At 49.4% G+C, this 13,889-nt stretch overlaps 1 long non-coding RNA gene across 1 annotated transcript in view; it reads left to right on the plus strand.

The window, feature by feature from the left end:
* The first annotated feature begins 3,282 nt into the window (after positions 1 to 3,282).
* Positions 3,283 to 13,889, plus strand: part of LOC139361270 (uncharacterized) — a 31,859-nt gene continuing 21,252 nt past the window's right edge. Inside the window, exon 1 of the long non-coding RNA XR_011618824.1 lies at positions 3,283 to 4,183. This is a non-coding gene — a long non-coding RNA (uncharacterized lncRNA). The remainder of the gene's footprint in view (positions 4,184 to 13,889) is intronic.

Below are 13,889 nucleotides of genomic sequence, written 5' to 3' on the forward strand. Positions count from 1 at the left end.
AATTCCATGGAAGCCAAGTCTGTCCACCTCTTTCACCCACCTCATTTCTCCCCGTTGGGGCTGATTTTGGCAGCGTTCATAGGGGCAGGGACGGAAGGGGTGGGGGCCAGCCGTCGGCCCTGTGTCCCTCCCTTCCTCCCCTCAGCGCCACAGCATTTCGGTGTCATCCCCTTCCGTGCACGCGTCCTCATGAAAACCAAGTGCGGCTGGAGGGAGATGCCTGCGCCCACTCCCGTGACCTTCCCGGCCGGCCTGGCTGCAGCGGCCTCTCGGCAGGCATCTTTCTGGTGCTGCCTCCGTGCCCCTCCCATCACCTGATGCTCGTGTTCCTGAATCTTCACGCGTGTGCTCTGTGCAGCCACCTCACGGGCTCCCTGAGAAGGAAGACAGTGTCTCACACTGGTCAGAATGCTCTTCTCTGTCCACTGAATAGTCCAACACAGAATCATTCCTCTGTGATTATTTATGCTTTGTTATGTAGAACTGGAATAAAGAAAAAGTGAATTTAGACATTACAGCCATCAGGTTGAAGCTTAGTAATTGCATTAGGGAATTAAATGGAAGCATTTGAGCTTCTCGAGTTCTAATTCCACATCTTCGTATCCCCATCACCCCCCATACCCAGTGTCTAACAGAGCTCTTGGTCTAGGAGTTTCTTGATAAATGCTTACTGAATTGAACTGGACTGAGCTTAACATTCCCACCCAGAGTTAGAAGCCAGTCCCTGAATAAATTGCATTTAGAATATGAGTTTGATGTTACTGTGGTAAGGGGTATCCTACACGTCATAATTCCTAGTCAATATCGGGTATTTAGTCAAATAGACTCAAGTATAGAGAAGCATAGGCCCATCTGGCAAAAGGGCAAGGCACGCTGCTTTAGGTCCAGGTCCCCAATATCAACTATGAAAATAAAACGTCAACTCCAATGACAGCCCTGTCCTCAGCTGGTCACTGTTTATGCTAACAATTATAAACAGCTTGAACTTGCTGTCCTGAGAGGCAACACACCCTCCATTCTCTCTGCAGTGTAGCTGCCTTGGTGGATGGAACATGCCCCTCCTCCCTCCCTCTCCCTATCCCTCCCTCCCCCCTCCTCTCTCCCTCCCTCTCCCCTCCTCTCTCCCTCCTTCCCCTCTCCTTCTTCCTATCTTCTCTCACCTTTCTCCCCCCACCTTCTCTCCTGGACAAGGGGCAGAAGAGAGGAGATCTCCGGAATCTTCTGCTTCATCCAAGCAGCTTGGGGGCAGCATCAACAGCTGCAATTTGGCTGCCCCAGCAGGTGCCTCAGGGCAGCCTTTCTAATGGGAATCCTGGAATCATGTCTTTCCTTAATGTGTCCTAAAGGCTGGAGGACATGAAGTGAAACAATGCTCCATGCTCAGTCCTGTGATTTTGTGTAATTATTGGACTTACTTTGAAATTTAACTAAATGATACCCAAGGTAGAGCATGAAAAAAAAGAAAAAACAGGCTATGGTGTTTGAAAAACAAACAAAACCGTTTGGTTTGTTGGTTTGTTCTTAGACCTTCACAGGCTCCTAGGTCACACGTTTCAGTTTCTTAGCAAGTGGCATTCTCTGCAGAAGCTGTGTCAGTCTCTGTTTGATGATGTCAGCCACAGCAGAAAGAAGCACTCCGTAGGCCCCGTGCTCAGCACCTTGGCGTGAGCTCCTGCCATCTTCTGTTCATGCTCATCACAGCTCTGTGCAGTGGGCATCCTCCTGATCCCTGTGGGAGGATGGAGGATGGAGGCGGAAGGGTGAGTGATGGCAGGATCACATGAGGGGTCTCTCCCGAGGTAGGGAGGGGAACTGGCCCAGGACCTTAGTGCCCATCGCATCCTTCTTCCTCCTCCTCTGCCTCTCTGTGACTGTTTGACTCAGGCTGCAGGGACAGACATGAGTATGTGCAGAGCCTGTGTGCACCCCTGGGAATGTGTGCTCATATTGGCAGGGAGGGATGTGAGTGTGTACAGAGCGTGTGTGCACACCTTGGCGGTGTATGCCGGCGTTGGCAGGGACAGATGTGAGCGCGTATGGAATGTGTGTGCACACCTTGGGGATGTGTGCTGGCATTGGCAGGGACAGATGTGTACAGAGCGTGTGTGCACACCTCGGGGTGTATGCTGTCGTTGGCATGGACAGACGTGAGCGTGTACAGAGCGTGTGTGCACACCTGGGGGTGTGTGCTGGTGTTGATAGGGACAGATGTGTACAGAGCGTGTGTGCACACCTGGGGGTGTGTGCTTATGATGTTTTGTAACCGGCAAATACGTGGCCTGTTGCATCGGGCGGCCCTGCGCCCATGCTGAGCCCGTCAGTGGCCCTCGGGTTGGGGTCTCCATCTGTCCAGACAGCACTCGAGTGGCTTGAGGTTTCAGATTCTTCCTCTACGGATACTTGGGCTTCCTCAGGACCAAACATCAGAACCAGCCAACTGCAAACTACAAGAACGTTCAAATGCATCTTCAGTAGGAAAAACAAAAGCAATTGGAAAAATTTTCCAACGTGACCCCGTGGTTAAGCCGTTAGATACTCCAGCCATCAGATTGAGTCACTTTAAAATTCACACCAATTAAAATGGTTGTAAGAGTTGCAGAGCTTTACCGCTAAACCTTGAAATAATTGAAGCATTCTGCTCCACTTGCTTACAAACTAGAGTTGGGGATACCTTTCAGTCCAAAGTAGCAACCTTCTAAATCCAGCTTAGATGCGAGGCTCCCACTGACACAGGAAGAGACAGTGGCCCTTGATTATTCTCCTGTGTTCAGATACTGTGTCATTTCTTTTTGTTTTTTTCTTTCTTTTTTTTTTTTTTTTTTGTATCCTGATCATCACTTCTGCTTTTCCAATTCAAACTAAAGGGAGTTTAGCTCTGTTTTGGAGAAGCTGTGGTTAGTAGTTTCTTTTCATGGTTTGCTTAATCTCTTAAGTCTGGTGCTTACATTACCCAAATAGACTTTTCTTTAGTACGACAGTGCCATAACCCAGGGCTTCTCCCTCCACATCTGCTCCCCAGGAGGCTCCCTAGGAATGGGCGCTGGAGATCCAGCCCCCCTCCATGTGCCATTTTCTTTGAGTCCAAGGTAGCTTTGGCTCAGAGAAGAAAAGAGGCCTCTGGGTTAGGTGCCTCTGACTGCTTGCTTGTGAAATGTTTAATGATAAGGCGACTTCCAAACTAATTTACACATTGATAGTTGTAGCTTGAAGTATCACCGCAGTCATAAGAACAAGAAACACTCCCATAAAGTAGATAAGCAGAAAAAAGCCATGGAAGTTTAATAAAGCGCAAATAAAATGGTGTTGTAAGAATGTCCAGTGGGAAATGCTCTCAGTCCAGCCAGATCCAGCTGTGGCGTCAGTCCAGCTGTGGTGTCCTCCTGTAAAAACATTCAGCCACATGTGGCCCTGATCGCAATCACTACTCTGAATTGTGATCCAGAATGTTCTTGGGGGCCGATGCTGGGACTGTTCCAGCAGTTCAATCTGATTGGGCGTCACGGTGGTGATGTGCTTAGCGCGGCCAGCTGGGCTGAGTGGTGGCCACCCGTGCACTCGCCACGTGCAGCCGTTATTCTGGTGATGGGGTTGCATGCGCCCCGGCTTGTCCACCTGGGCTATTAAAGTACTGGGAACCCAACCGCGGGCGGTGCCTCCCGATATGGGAGCTGTCTTTTTTATCCAGGGCCCTCTGGCGCTGCAGAACCCTGCTGCCAGTCTGAGCTCACAAGGAGGTACCGGAGGGCTCTGCTGGGGCATGGAGGTCCCTGAGCAGGTGGTCGCTTATTGCTTGTGGAGTGGTCCATGGCCTGTGAGTTTATTCTCGGGGTTTGTGTGGGCGAGGTTAACCAGTTCACAGCTGGGCACTTACCCCTTACACAGGTGACACTAGTTAAAGTGGAATCTATATTAGCTCACACGGGAGTGTGTGAGGAGCTGGGAGGGTGGGGAGGCTTGGCCTTAGCACTAGGTTCCCGGGCTCCTGACGTTTCTGCGTCTTCCAGTTGAGGGGCCGTCAGAGCCGCTGTGGGTCCTGAAGACAGTGGGTGCCATATGGACCAGGGGATGCAGAAGCCTCTAGAGGCTGCGGGAGGCAAGGAGACGGTCGCTTCCCCAGAGCCAGCCCTGCCGCCACTTCGACGTTAGATGGTGGGACCTGTTTTGAACTCCAGCTTCCAGAAATGTGAGAAAATAAGTCAGAGTTTAGGGCGCTAAATTTGGGGTGATTTAGTGGAGAAATAGAAAACTAGCCCACAAATGTGCACGCATTGAAATGTGCTCTGTCCAGGTGTTCACAGTGGTGTGAGGGAGATGGCATCAGGGTTCTGGGAACTGTGCAGTTTTACTGAAGGAAGGGGGCTCGCCACGCCTTTCCTCATATAACTGAAGGTATGTATGCCTGCCACACTGCCCAGGAGACAGGGACTAGAATTCTGACTTTATTTCTTATGGGAACCAAGCCACAGTCAGAACACGGTGAGGGCCGAGACGAGCTTCCTACAGCGTGAACTGGGAAGAGGAATCGCAAGTAGTTTGTGTTTTTCTACACAGACCTGTCCTTTTCAGGTTTTGTTAAGTTTTGGAAAAAGGGAGAAGCCAGGCACACCTCGGCGAGGGACAGTGTTTCTGGAGGTGGTGCGGCTTCAGCCTGAAAATGGCCGTGTGGTTGGGAGGCTCAGAAACTGCCCTCCAAGGGCACTCATCTATTCCTTATTGCAGTAATACCTCGTTTACAGAAATCCACAGAAATGACAGTGCGGGAGGCTTCTGGTCTGGATGGGTTTGTGTGGACCGAGGTCACGGGGTGTTGTCCCAAGTGCTAATCCTGACCTGGCAGAGGCTCTGTTCCCAAATAATTATTCCACAGTTTCAGAGCCTATATCTGAGTGATAGTCTTTTAACTTTGTTGCATAAAAGGAAACAAAGTATGTCTTGAGGGTCTAAAAATCCATGTGGTAATCATGGCTGTAAACTCATACATGGGGCTTTGGGATGGAGTGAAAACCACCGTCACCTGGCGTGGACGCTGCGTGGTATTTTTAGCATGGTGGCCTGCTCTTGCCTTGAACTCTATCTGCAGTGTGAGCAACAGCTGTGCATTTGAGAAATGTGGACAGGTCAGGCTTGCTCCTCCAGGGGCCTGCAGGCATCCGGGTGAGGGGCCTGGGATGAGGCCACATCAGTGGGAAGGAGCTTGGTTGTGTCAGCAGATATGTCTGCCTCTACAGGCCCGCAAGCCAGCCAGAACCCAGTTTTCCTTTGGTCATCTAATGCCAGAAGAAACCTGTTTCTTAGAGATTCTCATAATTTATATTAATGAACCATTTGACCGTACATAAAATGTTATAAATGCATGAGGCTTTACAACTTGGCAGATGTGTAACTCACATGTCATTGTACCAAACTGTTGAAGATATTTGTTTCACTTGAAGGTTGTTAGCATTTTATGTGCAAAGCAAATGCCAGTAGCATTTTGCAGGAGTATTTTGGAATTTTAAACACAGTGGGATAGTGCTGGGTCTCTGGGATACTGGTGAGGTGGACGTGACCTCAAGCTCTTGTAGCTTGCAAGCAGGATTGCTAAATTGTCACAACTGCAGTGCTGGAAAGTCAAAGTGGATTTCTGTAAATGAGGTATTAGTGCAATAAGGAACAGGTGAGTGCCCGTGGAGGGCAGTTTCTGAGCCTCCCAGACACCCCAGGAGGAAGCGGGGGACGGGGGCAGTTACCCACCAGAACCTGGACGGTGAAGCTGGGTTTGCCGGTGGCCCTGCTTGGCAGGTCATTACATGCAATAAGAAACAGGTGAGTGCCCTTGAGAGCGGTTTCTCGGCCCCCTTCAGAACCACAAGTGGAAGACGCTCCAAGGTGGGGGGTGGGGGTTCGGTTAATCCACAGGAGCCTGGATGGTGGAGCTGGGTTTGCTGGTGGTCCTGCGTGGCAGGTCATTACATGCAATAAGGAACAGGTGACTGCCCTTGAGGGCGGTTTCTCGGCCTGCTTCAGAACTGCAAGTGGAAGACGCCCCAAAGTGAGGGGGGGGCTGGTGGTCGGTTATCCAGTGGGGCCGGATTTGCTGGTGGCCGCTGCGTGGCAGGTCACGGCGTGGAGCGATGGGAGGGGAGTGGAGTGGGAATAGAGGATGCACCCTCCACAGCTACTGCTGGGAGTTGGCTCTGGTAGCAGAAGGGGCATAGATAGAGGGATTCCCATCAGGGGCAACACGACTGGGGTCCCACGTGTGGTGGATGCCGAGGTGTGGCTATATGTAATCTCAGTCTGCACAGCCGTCCTGGTGAGTGGGTTCAGTTACCTTCCCATCTCACATTTGAGAAATCTCGGGGGCTCACATCACAGCTAGGTGGGTTGGAACTAATGTCTCAGGCAGGACGTTGGCCCCAGAGCCCAGATCTTACCCGCCCCCGCTCTTTTCAGTCCACCAAGCTTGTAGAGAGGGTTGTGTGGTGGTGGGTGGCGGCTGAGAAACCAACACAGTAGAAGGCGGGGAGGAACTAAACCAGGCAGGAGACACAGGCAGTGCTTGGGAGGTCTGCACGGGGTGTGGGTGTGGGAGACACCTCTGGGCCAGTGAACCCCGTTCTGTGCTCCTGGCTTGCCCAACCTTGACCCTCAGCCACATGCTGCGTGCTTTAGGTGAAATCTCAGTCGCTCGTGTGGTGCGGGCATCTTTTCTCCCTGGCTTTGCCTCTCTTTAAATCACGGAGTCTCAGTGGGGATGGCGGGGCGGATGGTGGTCCATGGAATTTGCCCTCCACCTCCTCATCCTTGTCCTGTCCTGTCTGGCCTGTTACCTGAATCTGTGTCTCTTCAGAGCCTGCAAATGAGTGGAGGCCACGACAGCCTCTCGCTGACCGACCTCTCAAACTTTTATTCATCAGAATAGTGTTAAATGCCGATGCCTAGGCACCCCCATTGGACTCTACGCCTGCCTAGCATGGGTACTTTGGGGAAGGTAGAGGATTGCTGGGCTGTTCCAGGGGGGAATTTGCATTGTTGAATGTCTATTGTGTTCCTTCCAGCACTCTACTTTCCACGCACACGTGGCATTAAACCTGGAAGACCTCTGGGTGCTGTGCTGGTGAGGAAGCCCCGGCTGGACGAGGGGCTGCTGGGGCTCGGATTTGATTCCTGGGCTGGGGGCTGCGGGCTTATTCTCTTCAGTGGGTCTGCTGATGGGATGCCCTGAGAAGTCCTGCTGTGCACTCAGGGGAAGGTGCAGAGACAGGCTCAGAAAAGACAGACCATGGATTTAAAAATTCCTACTGGAAAATCTTTTATGAGCAAAGTAATTTGCATCTAACTGAAGACAATCATTGCTTGAATAATTGGTTTGTTTACAAAGTTGGTCCTATGAACAGATTAAAGTTTTCATTCATGCCTTATCTATAATGTGAATAGGAGCTATTACCGCAACTTAAATTAGCTTTAAATTTCGTATCAGATTGCAGTCCAGATTACAAACGGCTGCTTGATAATCTAATTGATAAAACGGAGGAATTTAGTGCTTGGAACCCAGAGTGAAGGGAACAGAATTGCTTTGGTTTCTCAAAAGGGTGTTGACTGAGTGGTGACCTGGGGTGAAGAGAAGTGGTTAGAGTCATTACACTCGAGGAGATGATCTGCCCCCGCCTTTCTCAGCTGTCTTCTGGACAAAACAAAGGGTGATAAATGGAAAAAATTCAGCACTGAGTTCGTCTATGCCCTGAGCTTCTCATACAGTCATTAATGGGCTGTATCTGTGAAGCCTCCATACAGGCACAAAGGAATTAGGCTAGAGTAAGGCGGCCGGCGACCTCTGGCGTCTGGACCGCGTGTCACTTCCTAAAGCCCTTTTGGGTGAAATGACAGTGGCAATGTCGTTGTTCGGAGGAGTGTAATCTCACGTATGAGATGCAGATTTTAAACACCAAAGTCAGGAAGCTTGGTGGGAGTGGCTGTCTTCCAAGTGGTTTTCTGTGCTGCCATGGATGAGGCGTGGATGTGTCATCTGTTGGTGAGATCCACTGGTGAAGGGGCTAAGCAAACCATGGAGGTCGGGGGTGTGAAGCTGCATCTCTTCTGGCATCCCAAGGAAATACATCTTGTAAAACTTGTGAATTTGACCCTGACCCTAACCCCAACCCTGAGTGTTGAAGTCTGGTGCAGTGTCTTGAGCCCTCTTCTGCATTGAGGGTGAGTGACTGTAAATGACCGATTCCTCAGTGGTGAAAGTTCAAATGTAGCTTCCCTGAGGAAGCCAGACCTCGGTCACCCGTATCTCCATTGTAAACACTGCGGCCCCTACGCGGGTGGCTGCAAGTTTCCAGGCCTTCCTTGGAGAAGCAGCCGTGAGGTGCTTGATGATTTGATAACATCAGCCACCTTCTGTCTTCTGTCTAATCACGGTACAAATGATTCTCCTACAAGGAAATGGATCTGGTTTCTTCCTGATCGTTGGAAGAAGCAGCCTGCCTAGGGACTCCACCGTCCTCTGCACTTTCACAGCGAAGCCTGTGTCTGTCTCCAAGGAGTGTCACGTGTGTCGTGGGAATCGCTTCCTTAATTCTTCCTGCTTTTGATAGCTCGGGTAGCTCTGCCTGTTTCACCCGGGATGAGCAGCGGGTGGTCTCTGGCTGCTGTGGGACTAGGGCTTGGGGGTGCATCATCACATCCGGTGGCCTGTCCAGGTGGGCATCATTGTCTTTTGCCTGTTGCCTGAGGCAGCTGTGATGCCATGGGGGTCATGCTTGTCAGGGCCAACCCAGTTCTTCCCGTGTACACCTCTCCTGCTGGAGTGCCTTTCCTTATGATGACTTGTTGAATTAACGTGGAGAATGCAGAGAGGCTCTGGGCCTCTCTCTCTCCCATTCTTACTCCCTGGAGCTGTGAAGCCCGAGAAGGGAGCCCATAGCCAGAGGCTCCTTTAAATTGAATTAGAATAAAGATTTGATTACATAGCTAAACACATTTGAAAAGAACTTCACAGATGAAATTCCAGATTCAACCCTTCAGGCCCAGTGGCCACGTTTCGGGGCTCAGCAGCTGTAGGTGGCTGTTGTCTTTCTGTGTTGGCTGAGCAGATTGGGGCGTTTCCAGTTCAGCAGGCAACTCTCTTGCATGGCTCTGCCTGTGGTGAGGGCACCTAGGCTGGAGAGCCTCGTGGGGATCCCTTAGGCCTCCGGCTGCAGCCAGGCTGCACGGTTCCTGTGCCCCGGGTCCTCTGCAGGCCCAGATGGATCCCACCACAGAGCCAGCACTGCTAGACTTGGGTACTGTGTGCAGACAGCAGAGGGTCACGTCCGGGCCTTGCAGGGGCTGGGGTGACTGGCCTCCTTGGCCAGGCTTCTGTTTCCGAGTCTTCAGGGGAAATGCATCCACCATCCACCATCCACACCGTGCACCAGAGGAAAACTGCAGGCTTCTCTGTGGATGGTGAATTGAGATCATGCAGAGTGACTAGGTTTGGGCTCCTGAGCAGCGTGGAACCTGATACCTTTAGGTGGAACCTGACATGCCTCCATGTGTACATGGCAAAGAGAATGCAGCATTGTCAGCTTGAATCCAGATGTGCTCCCGTTTTGAGGTGGAAGGTTCTGGGAGTATTGGCCATTGGTGATTGTGCTGCCGTGGAGGACTTTGAATGCAGGCACTGGTTTGGGATAACCCTGGTTTCCTGGTCCTGTATGTGGGCATCCCTGAATATCCCGGACTGGAGGAAGGCAGGGCAGATGGGAGGGTGACAAGAGGTGTCAGGTGTTTCCAGCTTTGGGGACTGATGCCATCAGACGGCCGAGATCAGGATGGTGGTGGCCAGGGACCAAAGCAGAGGTGCGTGGAAATGCCATGTTCCTCGGAGCATGGGGAGGACCTCTTGAACTCTATTCCTGGGCAACAGATCTTCCATTCTCAGGAATCTGTGCCATTGTAATTGAGTAGCAAATTCTGTAATTGCTCTAATTACTTACTGTTAAGTCCCCATGCCAATTACCATAAATTAGCAACAGTGATAACAGTTTGCCTGGTCAAACCTTACCAAGAAAAACCAGTGGACCTAGTTTTAGTTGCCTCCAGTTCCCTCCAAATCAGATTCCTTAGCGGCTTGTGTCCCCACACTTGCTGCAGTTCCTCCTGGGCCTGGCAGGCACATTCCAGACATTCACATCTCAGCTCAGATGCAGGCGTGCACATTATTTATAGAAAATCGCACTGCGCTGTGATCGGCTTGAGCTGACGTTCTCTAGGTGGGAGGTGGAGGTTCAAAAGTTCTAATGGGATGAAATTAGAAATATGAATTTTAAAAATTCACGTGTTATGAACTCTGTTCAGTGATTTTCTCTGAAATGAGAGACTATTTGCAGATGAGGCAGTCAGCCTGCAGCTCTCCTTAAATCTGTCCTAGACCTCGATGCCATCCTTCGGCCTCTTCCTGGGTGTGGGGTGCTCTGCTTGAAGCAAAACCAAAGGAAAGAACGTGGTCTGCATCACTACTGCAGCCAGCTCAACGCGCACACCCACTGGGAGGGGGGTTTGATCACTTAACATTTTAAATGCATTTAACATTAAACCAGCAAGTCAGCCAGTGCTTTCTGTACGCAAGCTGCCTGGCTCATGGGAACCTGACACTTGACTTTTAGGAAGAGAGTACTTGCTTCTGTGGAGTGTCAATATTTGCCTCATTTCTTGAGACTCTGCTCAAAGTGATGAACGTGAGTAAATTAGGACCTTTTTTTTGTAAATTGGGCCACAGACCTCTCTAGGCAGAGTCAGGGGAGTAAACGGCTGTGAAAGATGCCGCCTGATGTGAGCCACGGCCAGGCACTTTGGAACCTGGGATCCCATCTCCAGCCTTTCAAAGGACACAGACGAATATAAAATGCAGATGGGAGAGTTCATAATTTGGGCATCTCTGTTCTTTTGAAATCAAAGTGCAAAGAAAAAGTTTTGCCTTGAGGTCTTAACCCATACTTGTTTTTCTCCTGAGGTTTTAAGATTTTCTTAACTGCTTTTCTCTCCCCCAATCCTTGAGGAAGTTCTATCTTCATATCTTCTTAAAAGGTATGGTTAAAAGATATGGTTAAATTCAACACTGAAATATAAAAACATGCTTTCATATTTTTCTTTAAACTGAGGTATCTGACATTGGTGAAGAACTAACTGGGAGTATTGGTTTATTTTTATTTTTTTGAGACAGTCTTGCTGCGTTGCCCAGGCTGGAATGCAGTGGCACGATCTTGGCTCACTGCAGCCTCACCTCTTGGTTCACGCCATTCTCCTGCCTCAGCCTCCTGAGTAGCTGGGATTATAAGTGCCTGCCACCATGGCTGGTTCATTTTTGTATTAGTAGAGACGGGGTTTCAACATGTTGGCCAGGCTGGTCTTGAACTCCTGACCTCAGGTGATTCGCTCACCTTGGCCTCCCAAAGTGCTGGGATTACAGGCAAGAGCCACCACACTCGGCCTGGGATATTCTTGATTATAATTGTAACATATCCCTTTAATAAAAACAAAACAGAACAACAACAACAACAAAACAACAGCTGTCTGAAAAGTCTCGAAATTAAAGAGCTCAATTGGACAGGGATTTGGACACCAGTTGAATGGCCCAGCACACCATAGTTACATGGGCCACTCGGCCTGTTAGGTCCTTAGGGTATTTGAAGTCATATGGATATTTGCATTTCTGCCTCTGGATATCGTGTTAGTATTCGGCTAGTGTTTGAGGGCCAGGCTCAGATCCGGGAAAACAAGAGCCCCTGCCCTCACGGCACTTCTCTTCCATGTGTGTGTGTCAGGAAAATAGAAAGCATAAGATATTTTTTTCAATGAGCTGGGAAGATGGAAAAACAAGCTTAAGATGTTTACTTGTTCAGAAGAAGGGAAGTGCAAGGAACACTCAGCTTTGTTGCTGCTGAAGGAGGCCCCTGGTGGAGGCTGTTTCAGAGGTGGGGTTTCTCTGAGAAAGGTGGTAAGAGCCAAATAGGATGCCCCATCTGGTTTGCCAGAGATGGGGAAAGTTAGTATCCCCAAAACAGCTTCAGCATTCTGGCAAAGCTTTGGAAAACCAGCTACGGTGTAGGACCTTGTTGGCCGCTGGGTAGAAGGAAAACATTGCTGGTCCTGAGGACTGTACTGTTGTTCCACTGCTATAAAGAACTATCTGAGGCTGGGTAATAAGGAAAAAAAATGTTTAATCGGCATACAGTTCTGTGGGTTGTACAGGCTTCTACATCTGGGGAAACTTACAATCAGAGTGGAAGGTGAAGGGGAGGCCGGCATGTCTTCACATGGCTGGAAGGGGAGAGAGAGTGAAGGGGAAGGTGCCATGCACTTCCAAACAACCAGATCTCAGGAGAACGATCATGAGGACAGCACTTGGGGGATTGTGCTAAACCATTAGAAACCACCCCCATGAGTCAATCACCTCCCACCAGGGCTCACCTCCAACATAGGGTTAGAGTTCAGCATGAGATTTGGGTGGGGACACACAGCCACACCATGTCAGGCTTCCCATTCTTCTCCTGCACGTGCTTCGCAAATGGTTCTGTCATTGGTTTTTGTTTCTGTTGATACATAATATACGTACATATTTTCAGAGTGCATGTGATACCTTGATTCACCCCTATATTGACGAAATCTGTGTACTTGGGATGTCTTTCACTTTAAATAGTTTCTTTTCCTTGTGCTGGTTATGTTAAGTTATTCTCTCCTAGCTGTTTTGAAATACACAGTAGATGACCCACTGCCATCCCCCTGCTGATTTATCAATAGTAGGTCTCGTGTTCCCATTAGGCTGTGTGTTTGTGCACATTACCAGCCTCTGCCCATCCTGCTTATGAGTGGGCTCTGCTGGGCCCTGTTGACCACCTACTTTTGGCCTCCATGAGATCTGCTCTCAGCTCCTGCTTATGAGTGAGAACATGCGCCGTTTCCTTGCTTGGCTCGTTTGCTTAACGTAATGTCCTCCAACTCCATCCATGCTGCCGCGGATGACAGGGCTCTCCGCTGTGTGGTGGAGTATTGCTCCTGTGTGTGTTCGGGCCACGTTCCCTTCATCCCCTGTTGACGGGCACTCAGGTGATTCCAGACCTTGGCTACTGTGGATGGAAGCTGAGAGCAGTCACTGGCTTTATACTCGGGGGACGTGAGCCACTTTGATATTCTCAAGCAGCCTATCCCCAAAGCCCTCCGTAGAATGCCGCATTCGTTTGTACTCATGGCTTCTTCCACTAGGATGAACAGCTGGGAAGGGGCTTTGAGTGAATGCTTGGGTTTCTGTCTTTAATTGGTACCCAGCTACACTGGCCAAGTAGAGGTCCCAGTGACCCTGGACACTACCTCACATAAGGTCCAAAGATGCAGTTAGGTTCTTTTTTTAACTTAAAAAAAAAAAATGCTTTTGACCTGGGTAAGCTATGGCATCATCAGTTAGAGTTTTTCATATTGGAAAGGTGTATATTTTATTTTCTAAGAAGGAAAGAAATCCTGTTAAATACTCTAACCACAGATTAAATCATGTCAAGGAAAGAGGTACTATTTTGGGGGAAAATTACCCCTTCATGTCAAAGATCAAGGAGATGACTTACATTGTTTAATTGAGTTAATTATGAAATCTTAAGTGGTTTTAAGAAGATGAGCTGTGGATCCTACAAGACATGAGACTGATACTGATTTAATGTTAGTCAACCCTGACAGAATGTGGCTAATATTTAAAGCTTGCTCCAGTATTGCTTGATAGATTGTAAGTTAATGTAAAGATCTGTTTGACGCTTTTATTTTACAAAATATTATTGAGAAAAAGTTTGACAGCCAAGGAACGGCCTTCAATCAATTTCTTCCTAATTTCTATCACCAGAAAATTTTGTCCTGTTAATTCCAGAATTTACTTTTGG

This window comes from Macaca nemestrina, unplaced genomic scaffold (assembly GCF_043159975.1).
Source record: "Macaca nemestrina isolate mMacNem1 unplaced genomic scaffold, mMacNem.hap1 Scaffold_121, whole genome shotgun sequence".
NCBI classification, from domain to species: Eukaryota; Metazoa; Chordata; class Mammalia; order Primates; family Cercopithecidae; genus Macaca; species Macaca nemestrina.